The 13,958-nt window shown below is 36.5% G+C and overlaps 1 protein-coding gene across 1 annotated transcript in view; it reads left to right on the top strand.

Annotated features, from left to right (window-relative positions):
• LOC309796620 (phosphatidylinositol-3,5-bisphosphate 3-phosphatase MTMR8-like) overlaps positions 1 to 13,958 on the top strand; it is a 218,709-nt gene that overhangs the window by 182,735 nt on the left and 22,016 nt on the right. The window lies entirely within an intron of this gene.

Genomic DNA, 13,958 nt, shown 5'->3' with positions numbered 1-13,958 from the left:
TAGATGACGCCAAACAAACAAAGGACAAGGGAAAAGCTTTGGGGTTGTAAAGGACTCTTTGTTTCCCTTTCAGAGGCAGTTCCATTTTCAAACATTTGATGGCAGCAACAGAAGCTTTTCCAATGCAAAAAAAAAAAAAAAAGTGATTTTCAAGCCATACAGAACATGTCTTCTCTGATTCCCTGGCTGTGAGACTTGACAGTCTGTGCCTTCCCCTTAAATAGGAAGTATTGGTTTCATCACCAGTCACAGCAGCCCCTGTCTCCTTTAGATGTCAGTGCAAGTAAAAGTATGTTACATGCTCTGCGATTTGTGACTTGTCTTCACAAAAGGCAAGTGCACTTTGAAAGCTAATTTAGGCCTATGTGACTTGCTGGGGCTAAACAAAAACATATTCAGAAGTTGGCCTGTGTGAAACCAACAGCTTCTGTGTTAAGCCTGGTGCCCTCTTCCCTGGCATTTTCTAAAGCTTTGGGGGTGACCTAAAAGCCTCTTTCTCTTCCAAAGCTTTGTTGCTTTTCAACCACTTTCATGGCCTTGTACTCTGACTCTTTAGAGAGCTCTACACTAACCATTATAGAATCCCAGTTGTGGAGAAGGTGGGGGGAAGGGAGGAGGAAAGAGAAGGTAATATAGAAATACACCTGGCCAATTAAGCTGAAGGAATATATGCTAGTCCAGGATGACCAGCATTCCAATTAATTAAGATTGAATGTGCTCCAATAAGGTCCAAAAAAGGTCCTCTTTTCCAGGTAGTATTATGGCTGACATATTTTCTTTTAAGGCTATCTTTTACACTGGTAGAAATTATTTCCTTTATAATGCTCTGAGTTGTGTATTTTCTATGTCAACAATTTTCTAGGGTATATGGTCCTGGGTTTTCTTTTAAAGTGTCAAGGATGGTAGGTGGTATTCTCTCCTATTAATATATGTCTCTAAGGCTGTTGGGTCCTGAGTTCCTTCTTTGCCTCTTTGTGGGTGAAACATCATTGGACCCCCTGCCACCAGTCAGAAGAGACTATGTACACCAAAGTCACTAGGTGATCACTGTCAAAAGACTCATGTCTCTGATCCTACCTCACATGCAGTTGGCCACACCAGTTCATATAAAGTATTTCCATGCCACCACCTCACATTTGCAGACAGGGTTATTTCTGTATTTTGTGATTGCCAATAGGAATGCAGAGCATGTATACCATGTCCTGTATTCTAGTTAACAGTGCCTCAGGCTTAGGAACAGGTAATAAATTCAGTCTTTTTGGAATGTAACTCATAGTAAGAGTATTTGTGTATGTGTGTGTGTTTACTGTAACTTCAGTAGCATCTGGTTGGACAGGTCATTTGGGCATTCAGATGAAGAGAATTTATCCAAGAATAAAAAACTGTTTTAGTGCTAGACCTCTAACTTTGGTATTGTCCAGCTAAGTGCCATGGGGACTTTAGGACTCGTTAAGCCAGAGATATAAACCAAAGTGATGGTGAAGTAATTGTCCTTTTTGCTGGGGTGTATTGATCAGGCAGCTTTAGAAGTAGTATTCATATATATGACCATTGTTACCTGTAGTGTGATAATGTTAGCCATATACCTGCATGAACGTCATGCAACTGATGTATAAATCAGAACCCAGGCTGTGTAGGTTCTTTGAGAACCTGACTTTTCATTAGCCCCAGGTTTATAGAATGATTGTCACAGCAGCTCAAGTCTGAACTTTCCAAGGTACAACAGTGTATATGATTGACTTTAAACTTCCTGTTGTGTGTTATCTTGAACCTGTCATACCAGTGGGGTATGGGTGTGTGACCCCGTCAGAATGTTCACTGTCATTTGTTTAGCCCAGTGCTAAATTGCTCACTGGCTCCCTTCTGCACTTGTGTTCTGATTTGAAGATGTTGGTTGATACAGTTTTTTGGTCTAGAATTTAAAATCTTCAATCATTTATGTGTGTGAGTTTACTGTGTAGTAGCTACAAATTAAAGGAAAGGTGGCGTACCTTCAAAAAAAAGGTACCCTGACCTAGCCTTAATGGATGAACCACCTTATAAAGACAGAATCTGCAGGTAGGTTAAAAGTTGATGTTAAAATAAGACAAAACAGGTATCAGGATGCCTGGTTCTGGACAGCACTGTGGAGTGCAGAGTCTATCTAGCATTGATGAGCTGGGAGGACAAGACTGACACCCACTTAACTCACAAAAGCATACTGACTGAACACCAGTTTGTTCATTCACATTGGGGGATAGATCTATCCAGGGATCTGGCTCTTCACCCCCTCCAGGGCCCCTTCTCTTTTCTCCACCTCACATCCAACAAGAATATTCACACATGGAGCCTCATGAACTCAGGGGTTATTTCCTCCAGGCCACAAAAGAGGCCAGTGATCTCTCCTTGCCCCAAAGCAGAGCCTCCCTCTCTGGAAACTACATGCCCAGGGCCTCCAGTGGGTAGAACACAAGGAGATCTGGGTTCTAGTCCTGGCTTTGCCATTTATTAGCTGTATGGCCTTGGGCAAGCTAATTCCCCTCTGTGAGCCTCAGAGGCCACATCTGGAAAATGGGGGTAATAATCATACCTTCCACACAGAGTGGTTATGCAGATTAACTGAGCTATCATGAAGTACTACCTGGTTAAGTGCCTGGCAAATTTTTAAAAATCAATCAAAATACATTAGTCAGGCTCCTTCTAATTTCAGCCCTGTTGCTACTAATTAAACTAACAAATTCTTACTCTTAGGCTTCCTTTTTATTCAATCCATTCAACACCCTTCTTACTCTTGACACATTGTCTTTAGACAATCAAGTTACAATACAATAAGGTTACAATACTATTTCTGTCAGTCCATTTAGGCTACTATAACAAAATACCAGACACCGGTTGGCTTATACAAAGCAAACATTTATTTCTCATGGTCTGGAGGCTGGGAAGCCCAAGACCTGGCAGATGTGGTGTCTGATGAGAGCCTGCTTTCTAGACAGCTATCTTTCACTGTATCCTCACATGGTGGAGAGCAGAGAGAGAAGCATGCTCTCTCATGACTCTTAAAGTGTCACTGATCCCATTCATGAGGGTTCAACTTTCATCATCTCATCTAATCCAAATCACCTCCAAAGGCTCAATCTATTATCATATTGGGGGAGGGAGAATTTCAATATATGAATTTTTGTGGGACACAAACATTCAGTTCATAACAAGTGGATTAGGCTACGGCTCTTTTATAAGTAACTGAGAAACATTTGTTCATTATAGAATGTTTTTAAAATATAGAGAACCAAAAAAAAGACTTCATAATTCCTCTATGCAGAGATAAATCTACATGCATGCATATAGAATAAAAATCAAATCGTACTATATACTCCTATATGTTTCTTGTTTATATATTTCGAACACCTTTCTACCTCTATATATATATAAATTGATCTCACTTTTAATGATCACATTGTATCTCACTATATGAGCTATAGTTTATTCAACCAACTCCCTATTGTTTGGTCAGGCTACAGCTTTCTACATCAAATTTCAATCTTGCCTTTGTGGACTACACCCCATTTCCCTCTATTGGAATTCAGCAACCTCCTTTCTGATATGATACCCTCTTCCCTGAGGTGACCTGTTCAGATGGATAATTTCATCTATCTGGGAAGACTTTTTACCAACAGATTCTCTAAGGGTAATTTGATTTCCAAATTCTTAGGGTACTTTATATGGAACATAAGCTTGAACTTGGAATTTATCCACTCTTTACTTCCATGGTAACCTACTGTGTTAGTTGCAGCCGAGGACATGGCAAGCTGGGTCCCCTTAAATCAACTATTTCCACAGCCTTCTGTCACCCAGTAAAGGTCTGGTTTCACGGGGGAAAAGTATCAATAGACGGCTCTGAATGAGAAATCACTTCTGGATGAGTCTCAGTCTCCCAACTTACTATGTTTTCTTATTAGCAAAATAGGAATAATCTCAATCTTGATGGTCTCACACTGTGATTGTGGAAAGCAAGTGAAGTTGTAGCTGCAAAAGCACTTTATAATTTTGGAGGTGCTTTTCATATATAAATTGGTAAATCCTGTCAAACTGAACCTAGAAGTTTCAGGTTTCCCATCAAACATAGAAGCTATCACACAGAAGCAGGGAACCCCAAATAATTGAGAACTGACAATGTCAATTCTTTAAGTGGAAAATGTCACTTGGGTATATGTGAGTCACAGCACATTTGAAAGTCTCCCTCATTTCTCTAGGCCTCTCGGGTATTTCCTGACCTCCAACTTAACAACAGAAGGCAGCCCAGGGAGGCTCATTTCTCCCCCAGATTGAACAGGATTCCCTCTAACAGGAGGTGAGCCTGGCAGCACCAGCAAAGAAGATTGATCAAGACCATATTCCCCACTAATAATAATAAACTAAGTGAAGGGCTCTCATCTCTGCCCTTTATCACCCAGAGACACTGCAGTAGCCAGGAGGCATCAATAAGAGATGCCCTGCCACAACAAGTGCTCATCCCAGGAAGCTCTCTCCACTTCCACAGGCAGGGAGGACCCTGTAAAAGTAAAGGACCAGCCAGGGAAGCCTCTGTTCTTGCAGACCTGAGATTTCCATCCCCCAGTGAGAGACACTGGGCAACAGGCCTGGTGAAAGCCCTTCCACCCTCTGAGGTAGCACAAGCAGAAACCAGTGGGAGCCCTGGTGACACCAGATAAATCAGGCAGAAAAATAGCACCACAAAGGTTCTAAAACCTAAACTTCCATTGGAACCACAGCTGACAGAAGTAGGCCAGAATCCACATGCTAAAATTAAGGTGACTGCCTACTAAAAAAGATTTAAATAGGACCCAGAGTCTCCTAACATACTAAACTAAAATGTTCAGGATACAATAGAAAGTCATTTTCCAGCCAGGAAAATCACAATTTGAATAAGAAAGACAAACAGCTGACATCAACACTGAGATGAATCAGATTATCTGAAAAGGATTTTACAACTCATCATAAAATACTAATAAAAAGGCAAGTAAATTATTTTAAAACAAATGAAAAATAGAAAGTCACAGCAAAGAAATAGAAGTTATTTAAAAAAACGAACCAAACAGAAATTATACAACAGAAAAATACAATAAATTTTTTAACATCTTTATTGGAGTATAATTGCTTTACAATGTTCTGTTAGTTTCTGCTGTATAACAAAGTGAATCAGCTATATGTATACATAAATCCCCATATCCCTCCCTCTTGAGCATCCCTCCACCTTCTCTATCTCACCCCTCTAGGTGGTCACAAAGCACTGAGCTGATCTCCCTGTACTATGCAGCTGCTTCCCACTATCTATTTTACATTTGGTAGTGTACATGTCAATGCTACTCTCTCACTTCATATTAAAAAAACAAAGAAAAACACTTCACCGGATGGTATCCTAGTAGAATGAAGATAACAGGATAAAATCTGTGAACTTAAGGACAGGTTAATAGCATTTACCCAATCTGAAAAACATAGAAAATTGACTTTTAAAATAAACAAATAAATAAATAGAGCCTCAGGGACCAGTGTAACATTTTTTGTTTGTTTGTTTTATTTATTTTTGGCTGTGTTGGGTCTTCATTGCTGAGCATGGGCTTTCTCTAGCTGTGGTGAAGGGGGGCTACTCTTCATTGAGGTGTGTGGTCTTCTCATTGTGGTGGCCTCTTCTGCCATGGAGCATGGGCTCCAGGCGTGTGGGCTTCAGTAGTTGTGGTGCACGGGCCCAGCTGCTCCATGGCATGTGGAATCCTCCTGGACCAGGGCTTGAACCCATGTCCCCTGCATTGGCAGGTGGATTCCCAACCACTGCGCCACCAGGGAAGCCTCTGTGTAACATTTTTTTAAGCCAACATTCGTATCTTTGGAATTGGAGTAGGAAAGTAGAAAGAGAATGGGGCTGAAACAGTATGTGAAGCAATAATGGCTGAAAACTTCCCAAATTTGGTGAAAAGTGCAAACTTACAGATTTCAGCTGAGCAAACCCCAAACAGAATAAACCCAAAGAAATCCATGCCAGGACACATCATAATTAAACTCCTAAAAACTAAAAGCAAAAAATATTGAGAAAAAAAAAATATTGAGAACAGCCAGAGTGAAATGACACATTATCGATAGGTTTTTATAGGGAGCTACCAATTCAAGTGAGAGTGATTTTTTCATATGAAACTGTGGAAGCCAGAGAAGAGTTGGATATTTTTCAACTGCTGAAAAAAAAAACCTATTAACTGCAAACTCTGTACTCATTGAAACTATCCTTCAAGAATGCATAGGAAAAAAACATCCTCAGATGATGGCAAACTAAAAGAATTTGTTGCTTGCAGACCTACTCTTAAATACTGGTTAAATGAAGTTCTTCAACAGAAGGGAAACATGAACACCATGAAAGAACAGATGGGTAATTTTAGCTGAGTGATGGGAACACTAAGGAAGAATGAAAAAGAAATACTAGAAATGAAGCACAATGTAATAGAAATGAAGAATGCCTTTGATCAGCTCATCAATAGATTGGACACAGCCAAGGAAAGAATCAGGGACTTGAAGAAACATCGATGGAGTCCTCCAAAACTGAAATCCGAAGAGATTTTTAAAATGGAAATTAAATAACAGAATAACCAAGAACTGTGAAACAATTACATAAGGTATAACATGGGTGTAAGAAGAAGAAAGAAGGAAGGAAGGAAGGAAGGAAGGAAGGAAGGAAGGAAGAAAGAAAGAAAAGAAAGAAGAAAGAAAGAAAGAAAAAGAAAGAAAGAAGGAGGGAGGGAGGAAAACAAGCACTATTTGAAGCAATAATGACTAAGGATTTCTGAAAGTTAATGATAGATACCAAACCACAGATCCAGGAAGTTCATAGAATACCAAGAAGAATAAATACCGAAGAAATCTGCACATATGTAAATCATATTTAAAATGCAGAAGATAAAAGACAAAGAGAAAATCTTGAAAGGAGCCACAGTGGGGAAAATGCTATACCTATAACAAATCAAGGATAAGTGTTATATCAAACTAATCTTCAAAACCATGCAAGCACAGAGAGAGTAGAATAAAATATTTAAAGCATTAAAAGAAGAAAACCACCAATCTAAAATTCTGTGCCAGTAAAATTATTCTTCAAATGTGAAGGAGATAAAAGCTTAAAGCAAGATGGTAGAATAGGAAGATCCAAATCCTCATTCCCCCATAGAAACATTTTTTTAAATGACTAGAGACTAAATAAAATGACTTTATAAGATTTCTGGATATCAGACAAATATCTATAGTATCCAAGCAAATGCCCAATCAAGAAAAAGCCCCATTCAAAAAGCTAGAACATTTTGTGATTTTTTAATTCATCCTCAACCCACTCCCTCCCTGGCATGGTGTGGATGGAGGGAAGCAGTGGCCCCGTCCCCAGTTACTTTGTCAAACCAGAGAAAGCAGAGTGGAACTAATCTGCAATGCTGTAACCTTCCTGGGGGCTGCTGGAAGGATCAGTCTCTGTGTTGTTTAAAATGGACCTCAGATCTCAGGCTAGGAAAAACCACGTGAAAGTGAGCACAGCTCGTGAAAGTCACAGAAGGACTACAGAGCCACAGAAAATGGAGGCAAGAAAATACTGGTAGAGGAACACAGTATAAAAGCAAAGCCCTTGAGAAGCTGGGGTGTTAACTCTTAGGGGAGTTATTACATTTATAAGCAGCCATTTGTTATCACAAGACCTGCCCTACTCAAAAAACTTGAGTCCTTCAAGTTGAAGCAAAAGACAAATGCCTAAAAAATAATTGGAAATCTGTGTCAATGGGTGCACATTGTATAAAGATGTAACTTGGGACATCACTAACATAAAGAAAGGGAGGCAGAACTGTAAAGGGTAGTTTCTGGATGCAATTGAAGTTAAGCTGGTATCAATTTAAAATTGATTATTATAACTTTAAGATGTTTTATGTAATCCCCATGGTAACCACAATGAAAATATCTAAAAAAGATATGCAAAAGGCGTTGAGAAGGGAATCAAAATGTATCACTACAAAAAGAGTCAACTGAGCACAAAGGAAGGCAATAATGGAGAAAATGAGGTTCAATAAAGGTATAACACAGTAAACAAATAACAAAATTACAATAGTAAGCTTTTCACCAACAGTAATTACTTTAAGTGTAAATGAATTAAACTCCCCGATAAAAAGACATATGTTGACAAAATGGATTTCAAAAAAAAAACAGAATCTAACTGTATGCTATCAACAAGGGACCCAACTTAGATCCAAGGGCATGAATAGATTGAAAAAGGTTGGAAAAGGATATTCCACACAAATAGTAACCAAAAGAGGAGGGGTGGCTATACTAATACTAGACAAAATAGACTTAAAGTAAAAACTATTACAAAAGGCAAAGAAGGACATTATATAATAACAAAAGTATCAATTCATCAGAAAGATATAGCAGCCCAAAGCTGCCAGAAATAAGAAAATAATAAAGACTGGAGCTTCAATAAGTAAAATAGAAAATACAAAAACAATAAAGGAAATCAAAAACAAGAGTTGGCTCATTGGAAAGATCAACAAAATTCATGCAACTTTAGTTAGATTTACTAAGGAAAAAGAGAGAGAGAGAAGACTCAAATATCAGAAATTAGAAACAAAAGAGTGGACATTACTACTAATTTTATAGAATTACTACCAATTTTATAGAATTTTCTATATATTTTTATATCTAAAATATAGAATTTAATAGAATTACTACGAATTTTATAAATTTTCCATACATTTCTATATTCTAATTATAGAATTTTATAGAAATGGATTATAATAGAGGATACCAAAAACTTGGATAACTTAGATGAAATAAACAAGGTCCTAGAAACACACAACCTACCAAGAATGAATCATGAAGAAAGAGAAATTTGAATAGACCCATAACTACTAAGGATATTGAATCAATAATCAAAAACCTCCCAACAAAGAAAACCCAGTACAAGATGGCAATCCTGGTGGATTCTAACACTTGAAGAGGAATTAATTCAATCCTTCTTAAACTATTATGAAAACTTGAAGAGCAGTGAACACCTACTACATTATTCTATGAGGCCAGCATTACCCTGATACAAAAGCCAGACAAAGACACTATAAGAAAAGTACAGGCCAATATTATTTTTTGAATGTTGAAGTAAATGTCCTCAACAAAATACTAGCAAACAATTCAACAGCACATTGAAAGCACATACACTATAGCCAAGTGGGATACATTCCTGGAATACAAAAATGGTTCAACATACTAAAATCAATCAGTGTAATATGCCACATTAACGTTACCAAATGCAAGTCTGTGTGTCCAATGCACAGTGAGGCCAAACAATACCGAAACCTCAGAGTTTGAAGCAGAGAAAGGTTTATTGCAGGGCCATGCAAGGAGTTAGATAGCTCATGCCTTAAAAAGCTCAAACTCCGGAAGGCTTTCAGCAAATCCCTTTTAAAGGCAAGGTGAGGGAGGAGTGTAGTTAGTTGTTGCAAACTTCTTGGTGTCAGATCCTTTGTTCTTGCAGCTGTCCATATAGGTCAGGTCATAGTCAGGTCACAATGTTCCTGTAAACCTCCAACAAGACAAATGCTATTCTCTGTTCAGGTCAGATTATGGTCAAGCTATTTTGTATATTTCAAGATATAGGCAACATTCTCTTACAAAAGATGCAGAGACAGCCTAAGCACAGGTGACAGAGTACAAAGCTTAAAGTAAGGTTAAAGTAAAAAGAATGGATCTAATATGGAGTGAGATATGTTCTTTCCTATTACATTAATAAAATGAAAGGGGAAAAAATCACATGATCATTTCAATTCATGAAGAAAAAACATTTGAAAATAATTCAACACTATTTCATGATTTAAAAAAATATATCAATAAACTGGGACTAGAAGGAAACTATCTCAACACAATAAAGGCCATATATGAAAAATCCAAAGTGAACATCATACTCAATGGTGAAAACTTTTTCTCTAAAGTCAGAAACAAGACAATAGTGCCTGCTTACACCATTTCTACTCAGCATTGTACTGGAAGTTTTAGGAAGAGCTATTGGCCAGAAAAAAAAAAAAAAAAATATATATATATATATATATATATATATATATATATATATATATATATATATATATATAGGATCCAAATTGGAAAGGAAGAGGCAAAATAATGTTATCTATGTTTGAAGACATAAAGATAAAAAATAAATGAAATATACAATATAGTGTTAGAACTGATAAGTGAATCCAGCAAGATTGCAGGATGCAAAATCAACATGCAAAAAATCATTTGGATTTCTATATGCTAACAATGAATGATTTGAAAAGGAAATTAAGAAATCAATTCCATTTACAAAAGCATGTATAATAATAAAATACCTAGGAGTAAATTTAACAAAGGAGGTAAAAGAAATGTACACTGAAACTACAAAAGGATGCTGAAAGAAATAAGACACAAATGGAAAGACATTAATATTCATGGATTGGAAGAATAAATTTTGTTAAATGTCAATACCACCCAAAGCAATCTACAGATTCAGTACAATCCCTATAAAAATTCCAGAGACATGTTTTTGTCAGAAAGAGAAAATTCCATCCAAAAATCCGTATGGAAATTTAAGTATCCCCATAGAGACAAAAACATCTTGAAAAAGAAAAACAAAGCTGGAGACCTCACACTTCCTGATTTCATAAATTATAGAAAGCTACAGTAATCAAAACAATGTGGTACTTGTATAAAGATAGGCAAATACACTAATGGAGTAGAGTGTCAAGAAGTAAACTCTCATATATATGATCAAGTGATTCTCAATAACAGTGCTAAGATCACTCAATAGAGGAAGGATGGTCTTTTCAACAGGTGGTACTGGTAAAATGATATCTACATACCAAAGAATTGAATTGGAAAATATAGGGGAAACATTTCATGATATTTGATTTAGCAGTTATTTCTTGTACATGTCATCAAAAGCAGAGACAATAAAAGGAAAGATATATAAATTGGATTTCACCAAAATTAAAAACTTTTGTCTATCACAACACATTACTGAGAGAATGGAAAGGTAAAACATAGAATGAGAGAAAATATTTGTACAGTTGTATCTGATAAGGGATTAGTACTTAAAATATATAAAGAAACCCTACCACTCAACAACAACAACAAAAAATGAACCTGATTAAAAATGAGCAGGGCTTCCCTGGTGGCGCAGTGGTTGAAAGTCCGCCTGCCAATGCAGGGGACACGGGTTCGTGCCCTGGTCTGGGAAGATCCCATATTCTGCAGAGCGGCTAGACCCATGAGTCATGGCCACTGAGCCTGTGCGCCCAGAGCCTGTGCTCCACAACGGGAGAGGCCACAACAGTGAGAGGTCTGCTTACCACAAATAAATAAATAAATAAATAACGGGCAAAGGACTTGAAGAGACATGACTCTAAGGAAGATATACAAATGGCAATAAGTACATGAAAATGTGCTCAATGTCACTAATCATCAGGGAAATACAAATGAAAACCACAATGAGATATCATTTCACATGTTTCAAAAGGACTATTACCAAAAAGACAAGAGGTAATAAATGCTGGCAAAGATGTGGAGAAAGGGAATCCTGGTGCACAGCTAGTGGGAATGTAAATTAGTAGAGCCACTATGAAAAATGGTATGGTTACTCAAAAGATTAAAAGTAGAACTATGATATGATCCAGTAATTTCACTATTGAGTTTGTATCCAAAGGAAATTTAATCATTGTCTCAAAGATATATCTGCACTGCCATGTTCATAGCAGCATTATTCACAACAGCCAAGACATGGAGACAACCTAAGTGTCCACTGACAGATAAATGGATAAAGAAAACATTTTAAATATAGATACAGATATATAATATTATGCAGCCATTTCAAAGAAAGAAATCCTGCCAATTGTGACAACATGGATGGACGTTGAAGGCATTATGCTAAATGAAATAACTCAGACAAACAAAGACAAATACTGAATGATCTCATTTAAATGTGAAATCTAAAAACATCAAACTCATAGAAACAGTAGAATGGTGGTTGTCAGGGCTTGAGGGATGGGGGAAATTGGGAGACATTGGTCAAAGTGTGCAAACTTTCAATTACAAGATGAATAAGTTCAGGGGATTTAAGGTACAGCATGTTAAATACAGTTAACAATACTATATTCTATACTTGAAAGTTTCTATGAGAATAGAGTTTTAATGTTCTCACCATAACAACAAATGATAATTATGTGAGGTGAAAGATGTTTTAACTAACCTTATTTTGGTAGATATTCTACAATATATATGTGTATCAAATCATCACATTGTATACTTTAACTTACATAATGTTGTATGTCAATTATATCACAATAAACCTGGAAAAATAGATAAAAGAATAGAAATTAAACAAAGTATATTCTCAGACCACAATAGAATTACAGTAGAAATTGATAATCAAAGTATAGCTGGAAAAGCCCAGTATGCTAGGAAATTGAACAACACACTTCTAAATAACACATGGGTCAAGGAAGAAGCCTCAAGAGAATTTTTTTAATGTTTCTAACTAGGTGAAAATTAAAATACAACTTATCAAAATTCATGGGATGCAGTGAAAGTAATGCATTGAAACTTATAACACTGAATAGAAAACAAGAAAGATCTAAAATAAATGATTCCACATTAGGAAACTAGGGAAAATGAGCAAATTAAACCAAAGAGAGGAGAAGGAAAAAAAAATAATTAGAGCAGACATTGAGGAAAACCAAAAAATCAAATAAGACAGAAATTCAATAAAGAAAATCAACAAAACCAAAAGCTGGTGCTCTACAAAGATTACTAAAATTGCTAAGCCTCTAGCCAAGTTAATTATGCAAAGAAGAGAGAAGACACAAATTATTAATTGGACAATAAAAGGATAGTAAGAGAATATTATGAATACTTGTATGCCCAGAAGTTTGATAACCCAGATGAAACAGACCAATTCCTTGAAAGACAAAATCAACAAAAATTCACACAAGAAGAAATAGACAATCTGAATAGGCCTATATCTATTTAAAAATTTAATCAAGAAATAATAATGAAACAGAATAGAGAGCCCAGAAATAAACCCACACTTACATGCTCAATTAATCTACAACAAAGGAGGCAATGGGGAAAAGACAGTCTCTTCAATAAATGGTGTTGAAAAAACTAGACAGCTACATGCAAAAGAATGAAACAGGACCACTTCATTACACCACATACAGAAATAAACTTAAAATGGATTAAAGACTTAAATGTAAAACCTGAAACCATAAAACTCCTACAAGAAAACATAGGCAGTATGCTCTCTGACATTGGATTTAGCAATATTTTTTGGGACATGTCTTCTCAGGCAATAGCAACAAAAGAAAAAGTAAACAAATGACAGTACAAACTAAAACGCTTTTGCACAGTGAGGAAAACTGTCAACAAAACCTAAAGGCAACCTACTGAATTGGAGAAGATATTTGCAAACAATATATCCAATAAGGGGTTTCTATCCAAGATATATAAAAAATTCCATATTGAAACACCAACAACCCTATTAAAAAATAAGCAGTGGTGCTGAATAGATCTTTTTTTCCAAGGAAGATATACAGATGGCCAACAGGCACATGGAAATATATTCAGTATCACTACTCATCAGGGGAATGCAAATTGAAACCACAATGAAATACCACCTCACACCTGTCAGAATGGCTATTATCAAAAAGACAAGAAACAAGTGTTGGAGAGCATGGGGAGAAAAGGGAACCCTCATACACTTGGTGGGAATGTAAATTGGTATGGCCACTATGAAAAACAGTATGGAGATTCCTCAAAAAACTAAAAATAGAACTACTATCTAATCCACAATTCTATTTCTGAGTACTTATCCAAAGAAATAAAAATACACTAATTCAAATAGATATATGTACCCCTATATTAATTGCAGTACTATTTACAATAGC

The sequence above is a fragment of the Mesoplodon mirus genome, assembly GCF_964341445.2.
Source record: "Mesoplodon mirus genome assembly, chromosome: X".
NCBI classification, from domain to species: Eukaryota; Metazoa; Chordata; class Mammalia; order Artiodactyla; family Ziphiidae; genus Mesoplodon; species Mesoplodon mirus.
The sequence above is the reverse complement of the archived record's forward strand: the minus strand, read 5'-3'. Positions and strand labels throughout refer to the sequence as shown.